A 20697-nucleotide genomic window follows, 5' to 3' on the forward strand; every position below is an offset into this window, starting at 1 on the left:
TCAGACGTTGCATGCAAAACTCCTAAAATGCAAGTATCATTCGGGCCTACCTATCTGCGTAAATATAATCAACAGACGCTGGGTGTATCATTATGAACATTTTCACTCATACACTTTATATTAATCAGATATAAGAAAACTAACAAATAATAAAATAAAAACAACAAAAATTAATGTTCTGTTACCTGTAGAGAGAACAACCCGTTATACATAATGTATCCATTCAATAGGGGAAAGCATGCTCATATGCAACAGTGTATTAGTTTCAATAACAAAATGGGAAAAATATTTCATTCCTCACTTTTCCCTAATAAATATGCCGTGTGAAGTTCATATTTTTGAGAAACTAATTAAAATACAGGTTTTCGTTTTTTTTTATTAAATACAAAAGTAACTATTAAAACGTGTTTCACAGTTTCTTTTGAAAAATAAGCTGCAACTTTTAAGAACCGTAGATAATATGAAATAAATAAACTGAATAATAATTGCACTTTGTTAAACGCAATCGTATTAAAAAAAGGATTTAATTTTTATAAAATCTCGGTTGTAATACATAATTTAAATATTAATGTATATAAATATACTTAAATCATTTGGATATAAAACGAACAAGTTTCGAAGAATATTAAAAACAATCGAAAAAATCTTTGAGGGAAATTTAAATATATTTTTATGCTACGCAATTGAGTATTGTAACAATATTTTGTTTTTTTATAATACGCTAGAAGCTGGTTTACAATATAAAATTAATACATGTTACGAAATATTTAATTTTCATGCCGTTCCACAACATATACTAAGAAAACTAACAAATATTTAAAAAGAGGTTATTATTTGTTAATTCATATGAAACAGTAAATAAAAAATATTATTAAAAAATGTACGGTTTCACTTACCAAACAATACACAAACTACTCAACAGAGCACAAGTTACTTAAAACGTGTTCAATATATTGTACACAACCTAACCTACAAAAACACTTTTAAGAAAAAAGTAAATAAAGTTTTACGAATAACTGATACAACAAAACATTATAAACCACCAAACACAAATACACTTTAATAAGACTTGTATAACTTAAAACGGATACAAAACGATAAATATAATGAAAAATAATCAAGAATAAAAACGGAGGGAACTCAACAACGACAAACAAAGAAGAATTTACAGTATAAACTAAACTAAAAGCATCAAGTCTCACGCCTTCAAAAGCGGTTTGCATGCACACGCCACATACAGTCGTACCACATAAAGGGAAAGTATAAAAACGTAAAGGGAATTTTCTTGTCGATTCTCTCTCGATATAATAATATACTGTAAGCACTTCAACGATGTACACACTAAGAACGTTCTACCGACTAACATAAGCGACGCAATATAGGCTACAACACATCAGCTCGCTCTCGCATCTCTACAACTTTGACGAGAACAGACAGGAAACGTCAACCCAAGCAAACTTATTCATGATGATGTCATCATAATCATTACGCATCAAATTATCAGCTATCCTAACGCTTCCAGGAAAACAATAGCATGCGTCCCTTTCTTTATTCTTAGAGTAGAATATTTAAAACCAAATATGAGAAAACATTATTTTTCTTTCAAATTAATTACGGTTGCCCATTTACAACAGAAAAATAACGAATATTTAAAATTACTTTTTATACGTATCTCAAAAACATTTATTCATACTTAACTCATTTTCTTGCCGGTTCAGACCGGATTATTACAACCGGATAACGTTCAACCACACATAAAGTAACAAGACAACAACTTTATTAAATTTTACAGCTCATTTAAAAAAATTAAAAACAATTTCTTCATACATCTGATAATACGTATTATAAAGTAAAATTATTTGAAGTTTACTAAACTAAAAAGTTTGTTATAATACATTCAACCGACTCATTTAAATTTACATCTAGACTACTACGTACATTTCATAATTTTTGTTTTAATTATAAATAAAGAAACAAACCCTACAAAAATATTTACCAATATTTTACTTGATGAAATTACTTTTTAAAAAAATGGAAAATAGTTAAAATGAAATTTTTTGTTTCGCTATTTCTAATGTTTTTGTGTTAGAAGTGAAAAAAAAAATTAGAGTAAACTCTGTTTTTCTGGTTTGTTGTTATTCTCCGTTCATTTTTCTGTGCTAATCTTTTAACCTCAAAATAATTATATTACACTCCATATTTTCAGTTTTTTTTTCAAAGAGCGTATTTTTAAAAAGTCCCATTAACCTACATGAAAAATAAAAATATGATACCACTTAACGGAACTTTTTCGGTAAGGGGGTACAACTTTTTTCTTTTTCACTCAAAAATAGCGATAAAACAACGCATTTTTACATTTATATAACCAAATAGACCGATAACCAAACCACAATTTTACCAAAAAAGGACCGTATTTCCATTATAACAATCAATCTCGCATTAGTCTTCTTTTTTTTTTGTCTTCAGTCATTTGACTGGTTTGATGCAGCTCTCCAAGATTCCCTATCTACTCGTTTCATTTCAGTATACCCTCTACATCCTACATCCCTAAAAATTTGTTTTACATATTCCAAACGTGGCCTGCCTACACCGTTTTTCCCTTCTACCTGTCCTTCCAATATTAAAGCGACTATTCTAGGATGCCTTAGTATGTGGCCTATAAGTCTCTCTTCTTTTAACTATATTTTCCAAATGCTTCTTTCTTCATCTATTTGCCGCAATACCTCTTCATTTGTCACTTTATCCACCCATCTGATTTTTAACATTATCCTATAGCACCACATTTCAAAAGCTTCATCATGGGCGCTTGTAGGCATATAGACGTTAACAATCGTTGTCGGTTTAGGTTTTGATTTTATCCTTATTACAATGATTCTATCGCTATGCGTTTTGAAATACTCTACTCTCTTCCCTATCTTCTTGTTCATTATGAAAATCCTGGCGGCCCATTATTTGAAGCTGAGTTAATTAATCTAAAATCACCTGACCAAAAGTCGCCTTCCTCTTCCCACCGAACCTCACTAATTCCTACTACATCTACATTTATGCTATCCATTTCCCTTTTTAAATTTTCTAGCCTACCAACCTTTTTTAAACTTCTAACATTCCACGCTCCGACTCGTAGAATGTTATTTTTTTAATTTTCTGGTGACCCCCTTCCTTAGCAGTCCCCAACCGGAGATACGAACGGGGGACTAGTTTACCTCCGGAATATTTTACCAAGGAAGGCGCCTCCATCATTGTTATATGAAAATGCAGAGAGCCACATTTTCTTGGAAAAAAAGCAGCTGTAGTTTTCTATTGCTTTCAGCTGCGCAGTACTCAGAGGACTGAGTGATGTTGATATGGCCGTTCAAGTCATTCTGACTCACGCCCCTAACAACTACTGAAAGAGCTGCTGCCCTCTTTCAGGAATCATTCCTTAGTCTGGCTCAACGGATACCTCTCCGATATGGTTGCACCTTCGGTCCAGCTACTCTGTATCCCTGAGCACTCAAGCCCCCTCACTAACGGCAAGGTCTCATGATTCATAGAGGAGGATTTATCTTCTATATTTAAGGATTAGTCTTCTATATTTTTTATTTCTGCTCATCGATTTATTCAAACGTGGGTCTTCCAAATATACCTGAGAGAGGTCCAATATAAGCATTATTGTTTGTAATTATAAATTTAATCAAACTAAACGTACGTAGGTTTTTAGTTGATTTGGAAAAAAAAAGAAGTGGTATCCGCTTACCGAAAAAGGTTCCGCTTTCTAGGTCATAATAACTATATTTTTACTAATCTCAGACATCCTGGTATTTTGAGGGAGAGGGGGCTGGCACGCCAGAACTTAAGTATACATATGGAGCGTGATAAAAACGTCAGTTTACTAGTCTACGCCTATTTGAAAGGAAATATACACCACAGCTAGATAAATTGATCAAGTAAAAAACTATTAATTAACGAACATCAGTCGGAGATTTCTAGTATTGTTACGGATTTTTTTTATAAAATCAGATGATATTAAAAAAAAATTGACTAAAAACACATTTTAACATGAAAAGGAAAATTTAAATATTTTATTCTTAAACCGTTAAAAAGTTAAGGGCGTTAAAGGGATTTTTTGAACAGTGGAAACCTACAAATTCTTTCAGTTTTCCCTCTATTAACAAATCAACTACATACAGGATATCTTAATGTATAACCGACCATCCTACTTCGTCGCTATACAGTATTTTCACTACTCCTCGAACTTTAGAAAGCAGAAACACGTAGATACGACAGGAAATTGTAGATAACAAGCAGTATATTTCCGATCCAGCAGTCTATCTCCACCCTACATATCAATTGTGCTTTCTAAACTTTGTTGAATAATACCACAGATTTCCTCCAATTCACTGTAAGATCTCCTTCTAATTATAAATTTTACCGCCCACCTAATTTTTAACATCTTTTTATAAAAATACATCTCAACAGCCGGGGCGGCTCTTAGATAAAATTAGTGAGGGCACAGCTCCAGAAAATATTTTTCTCGGCCTTTTCAAGGCTATGAGTAAAATTTTCTATAAAAAAATAACCCCCAAAAAAATTAATCAAATAGAATAGCTGGAAACGAGATGATTACATTCAGAATATGGTACACGGTTTTTAAGTACATTCTACTTTTTTTTCTTTCTTTTCCTGTTTAACCTCCGGGAATTACCGTTCAGGTATTACTTCAGACGATCAATGAGGATGATATGTATGAGTGTAAAAGAAGTATATATAGTCTTGTACAGTCTCAGTTCGACAATTCCGTGTGGTTAATTGAAATCCAACCACCAAAGAACACCGGTATCCACGATCTAGAATTCAAATCCGTGTAAAAATAGGTGGCTTTATTAGGACTTGAACGCTGGAACTCTCGACTTCCAAATCAGCTGATTTGGGAAGATGCGTTCACCACTAGACCATTGTGCTTAAAACCGTATTCGTTTTAACCTAATAAATAATAAAATGTCAATACAGATAATATATTTTAGTATTATTAGATAATAACTTAATAAAATGTCAAGTGCTTAATTTAAATCTCTATGTACACAGAAACAAATACGTAATAATTTTTTACTAACGATCTTCTCTTTCGTCTTTCCAGATCTGGCAATCAAAGAACCGCTGCTTTCCGCCATCTTCTGTTCACTGTTGTAAAAAACAACTAAACCGCTTTAATATTCCTTCCACCGACTAAACTAGAAAAGGGAACGAACAAGGAACGTTCCATAAAAACGCGGAGCAAAAAAATCTACCTTCCATCAGCACGCAAAGAAAATATTAAACGGCTTAACTCCAAACTTAAAAATGAAACTTGGGATTCTTGCAAAAATATAAGTGCCCGTATGTGATATTCGATAAATTCTATAATTGTTTTAACTATTATTTATAAATCAGTTGTCCTTAGAAAAAATTCAAAAATAAATTTAAAGTAAAGCAGAATTCCTGGATGACTCCAGGTATTCTTGTGTCAAGAGAAAAACTTAAGTTTTATTATTCTTTATAAATAAACATCCAAGATAAGATTTTTTTTCAAAAATTACAGAAAGATATTCAAAAAGGTTATTCTTGCGGCTAAATCGTTCGATATTAATTAATCACTGATAACAAAATACCGCTGCTTAGAGAGCGCCTTTTTTTTTATAGGTTAAATAAAAAAGATGGATTGAATCTTAAGACATAGCACTGTGGCCATTATTTGGTCAACAGCTTAATATGATTGAAAACATTCACTTAACGTTTTCTAATAAATTAAAAATTTCACAGAGGCTATTGATGATTATTGGTGGATGACCGCTGTTCAAAAATGTGGTAGCTGCTTCACTATTGACCAATGAAGTTTCCCAATTACATAATTATTGTTTATTATGTATTTCTAATGAATTAATTTTGTGATCGGTTTCAACACAATATTGATAAAGAGCATAAATTTCAGAGATTTTTCCACGGTAATGGTAAAATTGTGATTTTTAAAAAAATCTTCTTTATTTTGTTGCTAAACAGAGGTCGATGCGCAATTTCTATTCGTGGTTTATTCGATCCCGCTTTTCTGTTATTGTAGCGTAACGCTTTTACTGTATTTATTAAAATTTTGTACGTTCCTGTTTTTTACTCTTTTTCCAGTTTTGCTTTCATTTATAATCTACAATACCGGCTAAAAATACTCGTGTTTGCTCTCGCTGTAGGCCATAGTATTTCGTAACTACTGTTTATTAATTATCTTTTTTTTTATAATTTTTATCCTGTTATACTCATTATTAAAATTTAATAAATAATTTTTTGTTTTAACAATTGAAATAGCTAAGTTTTGATAACGGGTATAATTTTTGATAAAGACTTAATAGCGTAATGTTAGATTTCCAATTTCGTTGAGTAAATGTTTAACATAATTTGTTTTTATACACACTAACATGTCAGGGCTTCACCCTCGGGCCAATCCAGGGGTTCCTCGGCCTGCTCGTGCCCTCCCAATTACCTCTAAAGACCTCCCAAGTCCCTGGACACCCGCAGAACTTGCATCGGTTGCCATTCCCATGTACCAGAGGGTTCCACCCCATCACGGTTATGAGAATAATATTGATATAAATAACAATTAAAGAATTCAGGCTTTATAGAAACCCGAAAAAGAAAAGAAATTACGAAAAGGACAGAATAGTAACAACTTTCTTTCTTTCTGTTTCCTGTTTAGCCTCCGGTAATTACCGTTCAGATAATACTTAAGAGGATGAATGAGGATGATATGTATGAGTGTGAATGAAGTGTAGTCTTGTACAGTCTCAGTTCGATCATTCCTGAGATGTGTGGTTAATCGAAAAGTCAACCACCATAGAACACCGGTATCCACGACCTAGTATTCAAATCCGTGTAAAAATAACTGACTTTCCTAGGAGCTGAACGCTCGAACTCTCGACTTCCAAATCAGCTGATTTGGGAAGACGCGTTCACCTCTAGACCAACCCGGTGGGTTAGAATATAGAATAGTAACAACTACGATAACTGACGTATACAACTTACTTCTGTTGCCACAATGAAGTAAAACGATTCATTTTTTTCTTTGATCGACAACTTCACTTCCAAGGGGTCCAGGACTCCGGTCTATCGCTTAAAACGTTTCCTGGGATAACAGGAATGTTCTGAAAATTTTAAAATAATCGGTCGGTCGGTTCTCGTGTCATGTGAGAACAAACAAATAGACAAATTTTTGGTTCCATGTACGAAGTTCTCCCGGGACTTTCATAATCTATTCTACCCGTGAAAATAATGGGAAAAAGCCAATATATACGTTCCAGAATTCTTCGTTGCGAGTTATACCTACAAAAAGATTTCGCTCGGATTTTAGCTACCCCGGTGATATGAGGTCGTAATGAAATTTTTAGGACGTTAATTAAGGGGCAGAATTAGTGATTACCTATGGTTTTTGACCAGAAAAACAGAATAAAATATGTCCGAGAATCGTATCTGCAGTAGCTTTTGAAAAATCTGGAGTGAAAAAAAATAAATTGAAGTAAAATGCCCTGTTGTTTTTTTTTTTTTTATGTTTGACGTACAATAACTTTGTTAAATCGGTAATAAACAAAAGAAAAGATGCAGAAATGAACAAAATTGTGCAAGATAAGTTGAATAAAACTAAGAGAATTTAGAAAAATTCGAATTTTATTTCAAAATATTATTTCATTGTGATAGCTGAAATCCTAGTGAAATCCCAAGTTTACTTGGGTTTATGGGTTTACTTGGGTATGTTTGGGTTTAGTAAACCCAAACCTACCGTTTTAGGATATATGTTTATATGAAATTTTTACATAATTTTCACGAGTAGAATAGGTAATGAAAGTCCCGGGAAAACTTCGTGATATACTCAGCATGTTGAAGTAAACAATTTCAATACACAATATAGTTCCAATTAACACCTAAATTTTATAGAAATAGAAAAACAGTCGGGCCATTCTTAAATTACAAACAAATAGACAAACGAAACGCCAAAATGTCGAGTAAAAATATAAGAGGAAATAACTTGGCTCGGTTGAAAATCGTCGATATGATTAATTCTTAATAATAATACGTGAAATTTTTTGAAATATCAGTTTAATTAGCGGTACAATATGATGAAGTTTTAACTACAAGTTATTGCAATATTTTTTAATGAATATTTAATTGATATATTATACTATACACAGGAACTCATTTGGGAATTGTGGTCTTAGTTTAGAGGAATTTAATTAATAGAGTTTTTGTTTTAGGTTCGAAGGTTTCAGTCAGCTTCCCATGAGAATAACAACATCGACATTGAAAGTAAGAAATTTTTGTCATTATTATTAGTCCGTTCATTTATTTTATAAACACAGCTATACCCGACACTTTTATCAACTTTTTTTTTGGCTAGAAATATTTTATCATCTCTAAAGAGCTATAAATCTTTATTTTCCTTTCCTCATTATACAGTCAATATACAATTACTATACATAAATATAGTATTTTTAAAAACAAGTTTTTAATAAATATTTTAGTTATTAAATTATATCCCGTGTGATAATTATTAGAAAAAACAAAAAAGACGTATTTACAGTACATTTACCTTGAATTTCAAAATGAAGAGGCGTTTCCTACAAAGACATTTGTGGCATACGTTATAAGGATAAAATAAAATCAATATAATATATAGATAATCAAATTTTTTACATGTTTGCAGGTAATTTAAAAAGAATATCATTAAAAAGGAAAAATATTTAAAGAGATGAGGAAGAAGATATCTTGGAACAAGATCTTAAAAAAAGCTAAGAATTACCTGTTGTTCTAGGAATAAGTTACGAGTGGTTGGGGAAGGTCGGCCTTGAGGAGAGAAGAAAGACGAGTGAGAAATTGCGAAGAAGGACCTGCATGGCCTCTACATGGACTATTATTATACAGTAATAAAGAAAGAAAACAAAATAGTTTTGTAAAACAGGTAGTATTTGTCTAAGAAAAAACTTCTCGTGTTATCATTACATGATGTCGCGTATTTTATCATTAATGATAACGTTAATAAAATTATTCCGGTTGAGATCGTGTTTTATTATTTAAATTTTATTCGGGAGATAAGGAAAACTGGTTTTTTAATCTACAATGAGTCACTTCCAAGAATTTTTGCCATAACTTTGGTATTTATAAACGGATTTGAATAAATAAGGTGTCATTTTCTTGGTCATAAAATGGCAATAATTTTTTTAATAATACAACATTTAAATAAACCAGCGGTTGCAAAGATTTTAACAATTAAAATGTTTACATGACCGCCATTTTGAAATGGATTGAGAAATCATATTCATTATTTTTATATAAGTAAATCAATAGGTTCCCTAACAGTATACGAACATTTCAGCTCTATAAGATTAACATTCCTGAGAAATAAAATTTTATATTAGAAATACAAAATGGCAGATAGCCGGTAAAGTAAACGTTTCCGACGACATACAAGTTGATATATATTCTTTACGATAAATTTGATTAATAGGGTGATTATGCATAATTACCGATGAATTTGATTAATCGCCTCCAATGTAAGAGAATTTATTAAATATATTATAGCAATTTATTTAAATACCGGTCATTATCCGTATTCTCCATATTAACAAACTACATATTAAAATAACAACTCGGCTGAAACCAGTAATTTCGAATTTATAATTTAAATAATCAAAACATTACTGTTAATTAGTCGAGCTTAGCGAGCGAAGCAAACGTAGGTTATGTTTGGTTAGATTATAACCAAACCAAACATAATTTACGCTCGCTAACCTCGTCTAATTTTAACGTTAAATATACAAATTATATATTTAATTCTCCAACACCGGAGGTGATTAATCAAATTCACCGTTAATTACGCATAATTACCGGATTAATCAAATTAATCCTATTACAGGCAGTTAATATTATACGGATTTGAATACTAGATCGTAGATACCGGTATTCTTTGGTGGTGGATTTCAGTTAACCACACGTTTCTGGAACGATCGATCTGAGACCGTAAAAGACTACAACACTTCATTTACATTTATACATATCATCCCCTGAAGTAATTTCTATAAGCTGTTTCACAGGCTAAAAAGAAAACAAAAGCCTATTTAAAATGCCTATTTTGGATTTTATGTTGCTCATTTAACATAGCCGACCGGGCCGGTCTAATGATTAACTCTTCGGCGCAAATCATTTGTTTAACAGCTGTTTTTCAAAGTTGAAGGTTCTAAAGTTCGAAACTTATTTTTTTTTAGCATCGGGAACAACCATCATCAGGTACTCCATCAGAGGATGATATGAAATGATAATTTTACAACGTGTAAAAAATGCTTTACTAGGACTTGTAACAACGACAGTAACAATTGAAGAACATAAGAAAGAAGCCGTAATAAGAAAGGGAATCCGACAAGAATGTTCCCTATCTCCGTTTTTTCTTAATCTTTACATGGAACTAGCAGTTAATGATGTTAAAGAACAATTTGGATTCGGAGTAACATTACAAGGTGAAAAGATAAAGATGCTACGATTTGCTGATGATATAGTAATTCTAGCCGAGAGTAAAAAGGATTTAGAAGAAACAATGAACGGCATGGATTAAGTCCTACGCAAGAACTATCGCGTGAAAATAAACAAGAACAAATCAAAAGTAATGAAATGTGGTAGAAATAACAAAGATGGACCGCTGAATGTGAAAATAGGAAGAGAAAAGATTATGGAGGTAGAAGAATTTTGTTATTTGGGAAGTAGAATTACTAAAGATGGACGAAGCAGGAGCGATATAAAATGCCGAATAGCACAAGCGAAACGAGCCTTCAGTAAGAAATATAATTTGTTTACATCCAAAATTAATTTACATGTCAGGAAAAGATTTTTGAAAGTGTATGTTTGGAGTGTCGCTTTATATGGAAGTGAAACTTGGACGATCGGAGTATCTGAGAAGAAAAGGTTAGAAGCTTTTGAAATGCGGTGATATAGGAGAATGTTAAAAATCAGACGGGTGGATAAAGTGACAAAGTGATAAAGAGGTGTTGCGGCAAACAGATGAAGAAAGAAGCATTTGGAAAAATATAGCTAAAAGAAGAGACAGACTTATAGGCCACATACTAAGGCATCCTGGAATAGTCGCTTTAATATTGGAAGGACAGGTAGAAGGAAAAAATTGTGTAGGCAGGCCAAGTTTGGAATATTTAAAACAAATTGTTAGGGATGTAGGATGTAGAGGGTATACTGAAATGAAACGAGTAGATAGGGAATCTTGGAGAGCTGCATCAAACCAGTGAAATGACTGAAGACAAAAAAAAAAAAAAAAAAAAAAAAAAAAAAAAAAACTAGGACTTGAACGTTGGAACTCTCGACTTCCAATCAACTGATTTGGCAAGATGCGTTCACCACTAGGTCAAACCGGTGGGTTTATTTGGTGGTTTGGTTTTAATTAACCACACATCTCAGGAATGGTCGAACTGAGACTGTACAAGACTACACTTCATTTACACTCGTACATATCATCCTCTGAAGTGTTACCTGAAACATAATTACCGGAGGCTAAACAGGAAAAAGAAAGAAAGGTGCGTTAGTAATGGTCGGCCTGAGTATGTACAAGTGTGTGTACCTTATTTACATACCCTCATCATTGCTTATTGGCCCGGAATTGCTTATTGTGCACTAGTTGAACAGATTGCTAAGTACGCATTACGAAAATATCTATACATATTTAACATAAATTATATTTATCCTAAAATAATGTTTATTAACTCTTTCTGATTTGTGATTTTATTTATATTTAGTATCTGAACATATATAATTCAGGTTTAAATATTTACATTTATTTCTTAAAAATATGGACTTTTTTTGCGATGCTGTTCTGATCAAGGTTTTTAGCCTCGTTTCTCTTGATCCATCCAGGTAAATGCTACATAGTAAGTTTTTTATTATTCCCGGAATATCATACCTACAGATACACCTGATGTGACCTATATAATGTACTATAATTTAGCGATCAGAGTCGGGTATTAAAAACGTCTGGAAACAGTTTCCAATTTAAAAATCTGAGAGCTATTACAATAAAAAAAGCACATTTATCTATACAAATAAAATGTTTGTTGGTAATCGTGAATTCAACCTAATTTTTTTTTTAAATAGTAAAAAATTCGTGCGTTGTACGATTTTCATGTAAAATTTAGCGAGACGAAAGATTCTTCGGATAGAAATTTTAATTTTTGTAGTTCAAACTAAATAAGAAAAATTTCCCACAAGAAATTAAAAAATGAAAATTTATTATAAGATTATGTGACACCCTCGGGATTAATCTAATAAGAAATCTGTACCCCTTACTTTTGTAAACAATTTAAAATGTTATTTAGTAAATTAATGACGGTATAAGCAATTAAGAAACCACTTTGCAATATCTATTATTATCTGTGGAAATAAATGTCCTTCTCAGGTCTCTTACCATTATACTAATCAAACAAAAGCTCTTTACGATTATTTTTATATTTATTTTAATAAATCTGTGTAGATTCTAACAACGCTATTTGTTTAAAACATTATAACGTAGATCAAATAACGAATACCTTCATAACAATGAATCAACCATATGAATAAAATGAATAACAGATTCAAGTAATGTATATATTATGTGTCACCCTCTGGTAATACCCGAAGTATATATATATATATATATACATCTGTAAATCAATAAAATTATAAATTTTCTATCAAACAAAATGACAGTATAAAATAATTATACTTGGTAATTAAAAAAAAAAAATTGTTTGATGTTCAAGTACGTAACATATATGTTTTATTTTCAAGTAAACAGAAACACAAAGAAGAGAGAGAAAGATAATTTCTCTTTGCTCCCCCACTTTTTTTTATTCAATAAAAACAACCAACAACATTATAAACAGAAAAAAAGATGAGGGAGGGAGGGAGGAACTAAAAATTCCGATTACTTTTTCTATGTTATTTAATTTTAAATATCGGTTTTAAGGAATGTTATACTCCATTAGTTGTTAAATTAGAAATTAATCAAATCCCGTACTAAAAATACCAACCACAAAATTAAATAAACCGCAATAAAAACAAACAACAAATTAATGTTTCATAATGATACAATGAAAAAAAAAAACTTTTATCGGTTCAGAAATTACTATAGAGACAAAGAGAACAAATTATACTAAAAAATAATTGTGGATTCCTACTCATCCGTTTCTGAATGGATGATTAAAAAAAATTATTAATTTTTTGAAAAACTTTGTTAGTCTCTATAGCCCAGGTATTTACTTCAAACCCCCCGGGTTGGTCTAGTGGTAAACGCGTCTTCCCAAATCAGCTGATTTAGAAGTTGAGAGTTCCAGCGTTCAAGTCCTAGTAAAATCAGTTATTTTTACACGGATTTGAATACTAGATCGTGGATACCGGTGTTCTTTGGTGGTCGGGTTTCAATTAACCACACATCTCAGGGATGGTCGAATTGAGAATGTACAAGACTACACTTCATTTACACTCGTACATATCACCCTCATTCATCCTCTGAAGTATTATCTGAAAGGTAATTACCGGAGGCTAAACAGGAAAATGAAAGAAAAAAAAAAGAAAAGTCTCTATCGCCCAGTCAATGCGAAAAAAAGATAGATTTTTAAGGAAAACTAGTAGAGTTCAGGGAAGTACATGGGATTGTAGAATAAGGTAAGTATAACTTGTTTATATGCGACTGGACAAAATTCGTAGAGATAGAGCGATTTCTTCGCACTCCACCGATTTGAAGTTACGAATTCGGCTTTATTCGCGTGAGACTGCCGCGATTCGGTTTCCCTTGTACGAATACCGCGCAAGCACGCTCTATTTTTCGCTCATTTTTTCGAAGTTTAAAAAACAAGTTTTACATTAATTTTTGGTCTAAAACTTTTCACTGTTGAAAGTAAAAATCTTGAAGAATAGATTGCACTAGAAATGGACTAGAAAAAGTTATTAAAAGGGGCAAAACAGTTGCAGTCGCCTGAAGAATCTTTTTACGAACAAATTACAATATCTCACCAACGAATAAACAAATTTTCTTGTGTAACCACTCGTTGAATTCGGAATCCCAAAAGCTAACTTTTAAAATAATAAAAATTGTAAAAAAGTTATTTTTATAATAAATATTGGCTTTGGATACAACTGCATTTTTAACGATATTCGGCTTTTTTGCAGTAACTAATTAACTAAATTTAACGTTTAAGAGATTCAATTAAAGGTACTGCAAATGCCCACATCCCAACCTCGTAGGGAGAAGACACCCACCTTGTGACGATACCAGTGGCCACAGCACCCCCTTTGTTCAAAGCCCTGAGGGGCTTTACCGGAGGTCATCTTTAGACCCTCTAACTGATTACATCTCACAGTTATCAGCCAGGCCTCGGTCGGGATGCCACCGATGGAAATGTCTCGGCAGACATTTGCATCAGTAAATACATATCACATTTCGCCTTCACATAGGCCTCAAACGGACATCATTACATCCAACCTAACATGATTCCCTCAAACTAACTGACCGGAAGCGCGAACCCCACGCCTAGTCCAGATTTGACAACACCGTTCGTGACTGTGAATGCCTTAGAAAAAAAGAACGAGTTTTAAGTTAAATCAGTGCTATACTCATACCAATCAAAATTGTGTTTTACGCAACATAGAAATTCAGACCTACAACCAAATAAGTCAACCAGTTTAGGTCACAGAACAAGGGGAACGCAACCTCATTTCGGGCCGCACAGGAGCCAGGGACAAACTCCGCACCCCCACTCCGGTCCACCATAATGGTGTCTCACGTGACATTACGAAGTCACGATCAGGACCGCCACCCGCGGACGGAAGCCACGCCCCCGGTCGCAACGGTACCATACCCCGGCAGCGCAGCCACCCCCACCAGCGGAAGCCCCAGAGCGAATCACAAACAATACCAATATAACCGTGGTACGATGCGAATGCGCCTACCTCCAACCAATGCAATGCCTAAGCCGGAACCCTTTTTTTTCTTTCCCTGTTTAGCCTCCGGTAATAACCGTTCAGATAATACTTCAGAGGATGAATGAGGATGATATGTACGAGTGTAAATGAAGTGTAGTCTTGAACAGTCTCAGTTCGACCATACCTGAGATGTGTGGTTAATTGAAACCCGACCACCAAAGAACTCCGGTATCCACGATCTAGTATTCAAATCCATGTAAAAGCCACTCGGGATCCTACCACGACCGAGTAACCTCAATCAAACTCTTTGTCCAGACCTACACACCGCAAGGGCGCGAAGAAAACCAACCACTATAGACCACTCCTCGCGGATCATCCAGTTGGTACGGAGATCTAGAAAGGAATATATTCTCTCACGTTCGACCTCGTATCGGGGACAGACGTAGAGGACGTGGTCCATTATATCATGAGTTCCGCAATCCGGGCACTGACTCGAATCCACCAGACGAAATCTAGCCAAACTCGCCCGAAACGCACCATGCCCGGATCGAAACTGTGTGATATACCACACCTTTTATTGAGAACCTTTTCGCCTAAGAAATTTACCTTGGCCTACAGATTTGAAAAACCGATTTTCACCACCTTTGAACGACCGCCATTTTGTGCAGTCGCATATAAACAAGTTATGCTTACCTTATTCTACAATCCCGTGTACTTTCTAAACTATACTAATTTTTTTGCAAAAAAAAAATTGACGACTAATTATAGTTATTTCTTTCTGATGAATATAGCTTAATAAATTTTTTTTTACGGTAAAAAATCATAAGCGATTTGGTTTTTACGACCTAATATTTCTTGTAAATCCGAAGTATTTTATTGTATAAATTAGATTTTACTGAGAAAAAAAATAATCCCTTTTTGTATTTCTTTAACCCTATTTGATTTGAAACACGTAAAAAAAGTCTTTCAATTAGTTCATCAGAAGTCGGATTACCGGTTTTAAGAAAGAAAAGATGTTGCATTCCCGTAATGATTCTTAAAAATAATATTGCTTTCCGTGTTTAATTTTTCACGTTATGTTAATGCTGACAACAATCTCTTACCTTCATACCAGATCGCATTTTGAATTAATGCGAAATTGAAGTATAATACAGCGAAAAATAAGATAACAGTAATGGTATATACAAAATAAAATGTACATACGATCCAACAAACTTTGGAAAAACGGAAAAAAATTAAAATACAACAAACACGTGAGATCTTCTAAAAATCAAACACAAGATTCTAATTATGCAACGCATTTAATAAAAAAGGACACATCCCGATGACAATGGAAGAATCAATCAAATTAATTCATAATTTCATTAAAGGAAGAAGAAAATGTTTTAGAAAATTAAAAAATCTTCAAATTGAAATGAAACCATAAAACGATCATAAATGAACAGTTTAACAATCAAGCGGATGTCCTTTTAAAGAACCTCAATTTATTAAAAAGAGGAAGTAGATAAAGAAATCTAAGAGATAAGTTAACCGTTAATAAAGAAAAAACAGGAAGAAGTCCAGTTAAACCGTGACATCGAATTTACAGGAGGAGCGTTGACTAAACGCTAAATATAGATTAACAGAAATTTAGTAGTAGAATAAATTTAATAGTAGAATTTAGAAGTACCAGTAGAATAAGTTTTGACAATGGAGTTATTACGAAACCCGTCAACATATAATAAAAGAATGTAGCTAAGAAAGGTAAACGATACTCTATGTAGTAATATAGCGAAACTTGGTTTTTTTTACCAACTTTTCGAAGAAAATTACGGTATTTCTTTCGGTCTGATCATGTGAGAGAGGGGGTAAAAATTAATTTTTAGCCCTGCCCCCTAATTAATTTGAGGTATGAGGGGTATGAAAATTCTATTCACTTAAAGATAGGTCCTTACATGAATAAATATTTGTAGCTCGAAAATTTACAAATCTACTTTATCAATTTCATTGAAATTTAGATAAGATGTAGTACTGTACCTGAAGTTGTTCATGTGAAAATTTGATGAAGATTGCTTTTTTCCCCTTCTCTCTCTAATCGGATTCCACAGTGACGCAAACACAATCCGGGGGAGTGTCCTTTTATTCTAATAAGCCGGCTGGATCTTAACTATCAATGCCTGCCTCTAACTTCCAGAGCAGGGTTACCAGGCCCAACTATGTCGTTCCTGTTCACCACCCTAGGAGCCGGGACTCGGTTTTTATCCCTTGTTTGCCTCAAACGAGGACACCAAAAGAGCATTCTCGACGGGACTACGGTCTTTTCTACAAGAGGACGAGATAGTCCCCGTGCCTCATTACTGCTACCCATCTTTACATGCACAAACGAATATCGGCTGAGCAGGGAGCTGTTCCTCATCCCCTCGTATCCCTATCCTTATGTTGAAGGACCCGTGTGATAAAATAAAATATAGCAGTGAATTGTATTTCATTCGCCAACATACGGCCCACGATACTCTCCACCGTAAGTAATTCAAATCACATTGCAAACGCTTCCTGTCACAGGTCCGACAGGCAAAAACACGACATGCTCCAGAGTGTCGAGTTCCCCGCAGGATAAACAAAATCAGCTCGCTGCCGTGCATTCAAATATACCCGGAACACGCCTTGGCCAGTCAGGAACTAGGTCAACCGATAGGAGACCTCGCAAAACCTACGGCTGACCGATGGCTTCACCTGCAGGAACGATCCCGACTAGCCTGCGAAGCTTGGTACATCCAATCTTGCATCTTAGCCTTACCGGCCCCTTGGGATGAAGATTATTTAAATCGTTCTTGAGTTACGCTCAATTTAAGATCAAAAGTAAGTTTGTTGTCGGTTAAAATTCCGGTTCCCGTCAACCGATTCCCTTGAAAATCAACACAGTTCTATTCCGAATAGGTTTATATTACCCGAAAACGTTTCGTCAAAATTTATTAAAATTTACGTCCGGTAGAGCGGATGAAAATATCTTATATAAAAAACTCTTGGATAAAAGTGGATAAAAACTCTTTGGAAATCCGGTAAAAATATTCTAAAAATGCTGTACCTTTAATTAATTATATTATATTAAATAAAAAATATTATTTCATTTCAACTGAGAACCTGAATTACGCAAGGAAAATAGTTTTTACGATTTTTTCCAGTTATTATTTTTCAAATAATATTATTATTACCTATTTCATCCCAAAATTAAAAAAAATTTGTAAATTCTGACAAAAGAAAATTTATTAATTTATTATTAATTTCAATGTAACCATATTATTATATTAACATACGAAAAAACTAAAAAATTCATTAAAAATAAATTCTAAAATAATTTCCTTATTGTAACAAACAATCCAGTTAAAACGCAGTCATTATTAACGGGATCGGTATGTATATAAAAAAATCCCTTTTGGCACGGCGGAAAGTGGAGGTAGATTTCACCGGTGCTAAGTAGGGGACAAAAAAGGTTTTCCACCTTAAAGTTAAGAAAAATTTCAAATTTGCTCAATACGACAAAGATTGCGTGTGAAAAAAGTTTCAAATGTTTAGCATACTACAAGCACCATCTCCTTACAATTCCAACAACATTTTAATCATCCCTTGTCTAAGGGGTGGTCATATCAAAAATTGTTTCAGACAAAACGTTTAGGTAATGTTTAGAGGACTAACGACCACTTTAAACCTATTCGATACTGTTCCTAGTAAGGGAGATACGATTTGTTTTTGTCTTGGAAACCCCACTTTTTCGACCCCGTGGACCACTGGTTGATGACATCAAAAAACTTTACTTAGATAAGTTTTAGGAACCTTATCCAGAGAATAATAGGAATTTTAAAAGAATTCGATATTTTATTTAATAAGAAAGTTATAGAGATATTTTGATTTTTCGAAAAAGCCCCTCCTTAGTCCTATTTTGGCCGTTTACGAACTAGACCGAGATTTTTCATCGTTATATATTATGCATCAATTTCAAAGCGATTGGCGTAAAATTACGGCAGTTATCGTGTCCACAAGAAAGTGAAATATATATATATATATATATATATATATATATAAATTTTTGAACTGACGGTGGTTTTGGGGTCTGGGGGATGTGAACGCGAAGATATGTCGAAATTTTCCGGAAGTCGAATCATGGTACCCATTACAATAGGTACCTTTATGAAATCTTCCTAATAAACTGCGCGCTGGGATGTTGAAGTGGTTTCTCGGTCCGTTATTATATATTATATAGGAGAGTATTCTCACTCCCTTAAGTCACTTTCTTTTTCCTGTTTAGCCTCCGGTAATTACCGTTCAGATAATACTTAAGAGGATAATAAGTATGAGTGTAAATGAAGTGTACTCTTGTACAGTTTCAGTTCGACCGTTCCTGAGATGTGTGGTTAATTGAAACCCAACCGCAAAAGAACACCGGTATTCACAATCTAGTATCCAAATCCGTGTAAAAATAACTGACTTTACTAGGAGTTAAACGCTGGAACTCTCGACTTCCAAATCATTTAATTTGGGAAGACGCGTTCACCAGTGGATCAACCCGGTGAGTTTCACTTCCTTACGTCAACTTAGCCGTAATGTACATGTATCATAATAACAGAAGAGCTAAAGATTGTCGAAAAACTTTTGCCGATGAGTGACTGCAACAATTATCTTCAATGAAATTAATTTATATCGATTAACCAGTATTCGCCGATAAGTTTTCATCATGGGTGGTTCCACATATGGAACATATTGTATATATAAACAGAAGGAAGGAAGCGAAAAGAAATTCATTTGTAAGTATATAATACTCTGGAAGTATATAACACAATTTATGGTTTTTTAACGAACGATGTGTTTCATTTTACTGTATTTCAAATAGACAATATCAAAATTTGATCCCTTATTATAGAAAATATTCTGTAACAATTTATTATAATAAATATATTATTAAAATTTTACATTTCTTCATTTATTATCGAAATTTGATCCCTTTATTATAAATCTAACAGCATTTATGTTAACAAAAAGTTTTTTATCTATCCAAAGGTTATCAGAAAATACAGTTTTTATGTTGGTTACGCAGGGTTTACATACAATATATAAAGTTGGCCACTCTTTTGGTAATATTTATTCGATTAATAAACAAAAAATATGTGTGTAAGCAAACATGAACTGATTGAATTCGTTTAAACGAACAAACAAAAAATTTGTTTAGCGCAGTAGATAAAATTTTCGCTCGATTGTACGGGAGTGAAAAATTTACTCTCCCCAGATGTGCACTCATCATATATTCTTACCCTCGAAAGCGTTACAAATATTTATGAACTCTAAATATTTGCTTAACAAATTCTTCTATTTTAAACGGATTTCGCGTTTTCAAGGTTTTCTTTTATTGAAAAAGTATTTTTATATTGAATTAATAAACATAATGCACTAGTTTTTCAAATTGTATCGCTGAAAGAAAATTTCAAATGTATTCTTTATAAATGATACAACAGCAAATCAGAATGTCAAGTTTAAAATTGCACGACGTGAGAGCCAAAGTTCAGATTGCAACATTCGATGGAGCTATTTCAAATATTTGTTTTGAAAACTTTAGGGGTGATTATTTCCTGAAAACCGTATCGATGGAACAAATCACGATGTGCGTTTCATTCCTCATATTCCAAAATTAGCTGTAATGTTCCACAGGTATTGAATAAAAAACTGATAAATCTACATTATAAATAAATAGAAACCCTTAATGATATTTAAAACAAATGGCTG

The 20697-nt window shown here is 33.1% G+C and overlaps 1 protein-coding gene across 6 annotated transcripts in view; it reads right to left on the bottom strand.

The window, feature by feature from the left end:
• heph (polypyrimidine tract-binding protein 1 heph) overlaps positions 1-20697 on the bottom strand; it is a 974461-nt gene that overhangs the window by 675459 nt on the left and 278305 nt on the right. For 4 of the 6 annotated variants that reach the window (XM_075379896.1, XM_075379894.1, XM_075379891.1 and 1 more), the window contains exon 1: positions 897-1408. The exons of the other annotated variants lie outside the window; for them this stretch is intronic. The gene's annotated coding sequence lies outside the window, so the exon portion shown is untranslated. Of the gene's footprint in view, positions 1-896; positions 1409-20697 lie in introns of those variants that run through there. 6 annotated transcript variants of the gene reach the window in all.

This window comes from Lycorma delicatula, chromosome 12, assembly GCF_047948215.1.
Source record: "Lycorma delicatula isolate Av1 chromosome 12, ASM4794821v1, whole genome shotgun sequence".
NCBI lineage: Eukaryota > Metazoa > Arthropoda > Insecta > Hemiptera > Fulgoridae > Lycorma > Lycorma delicatula.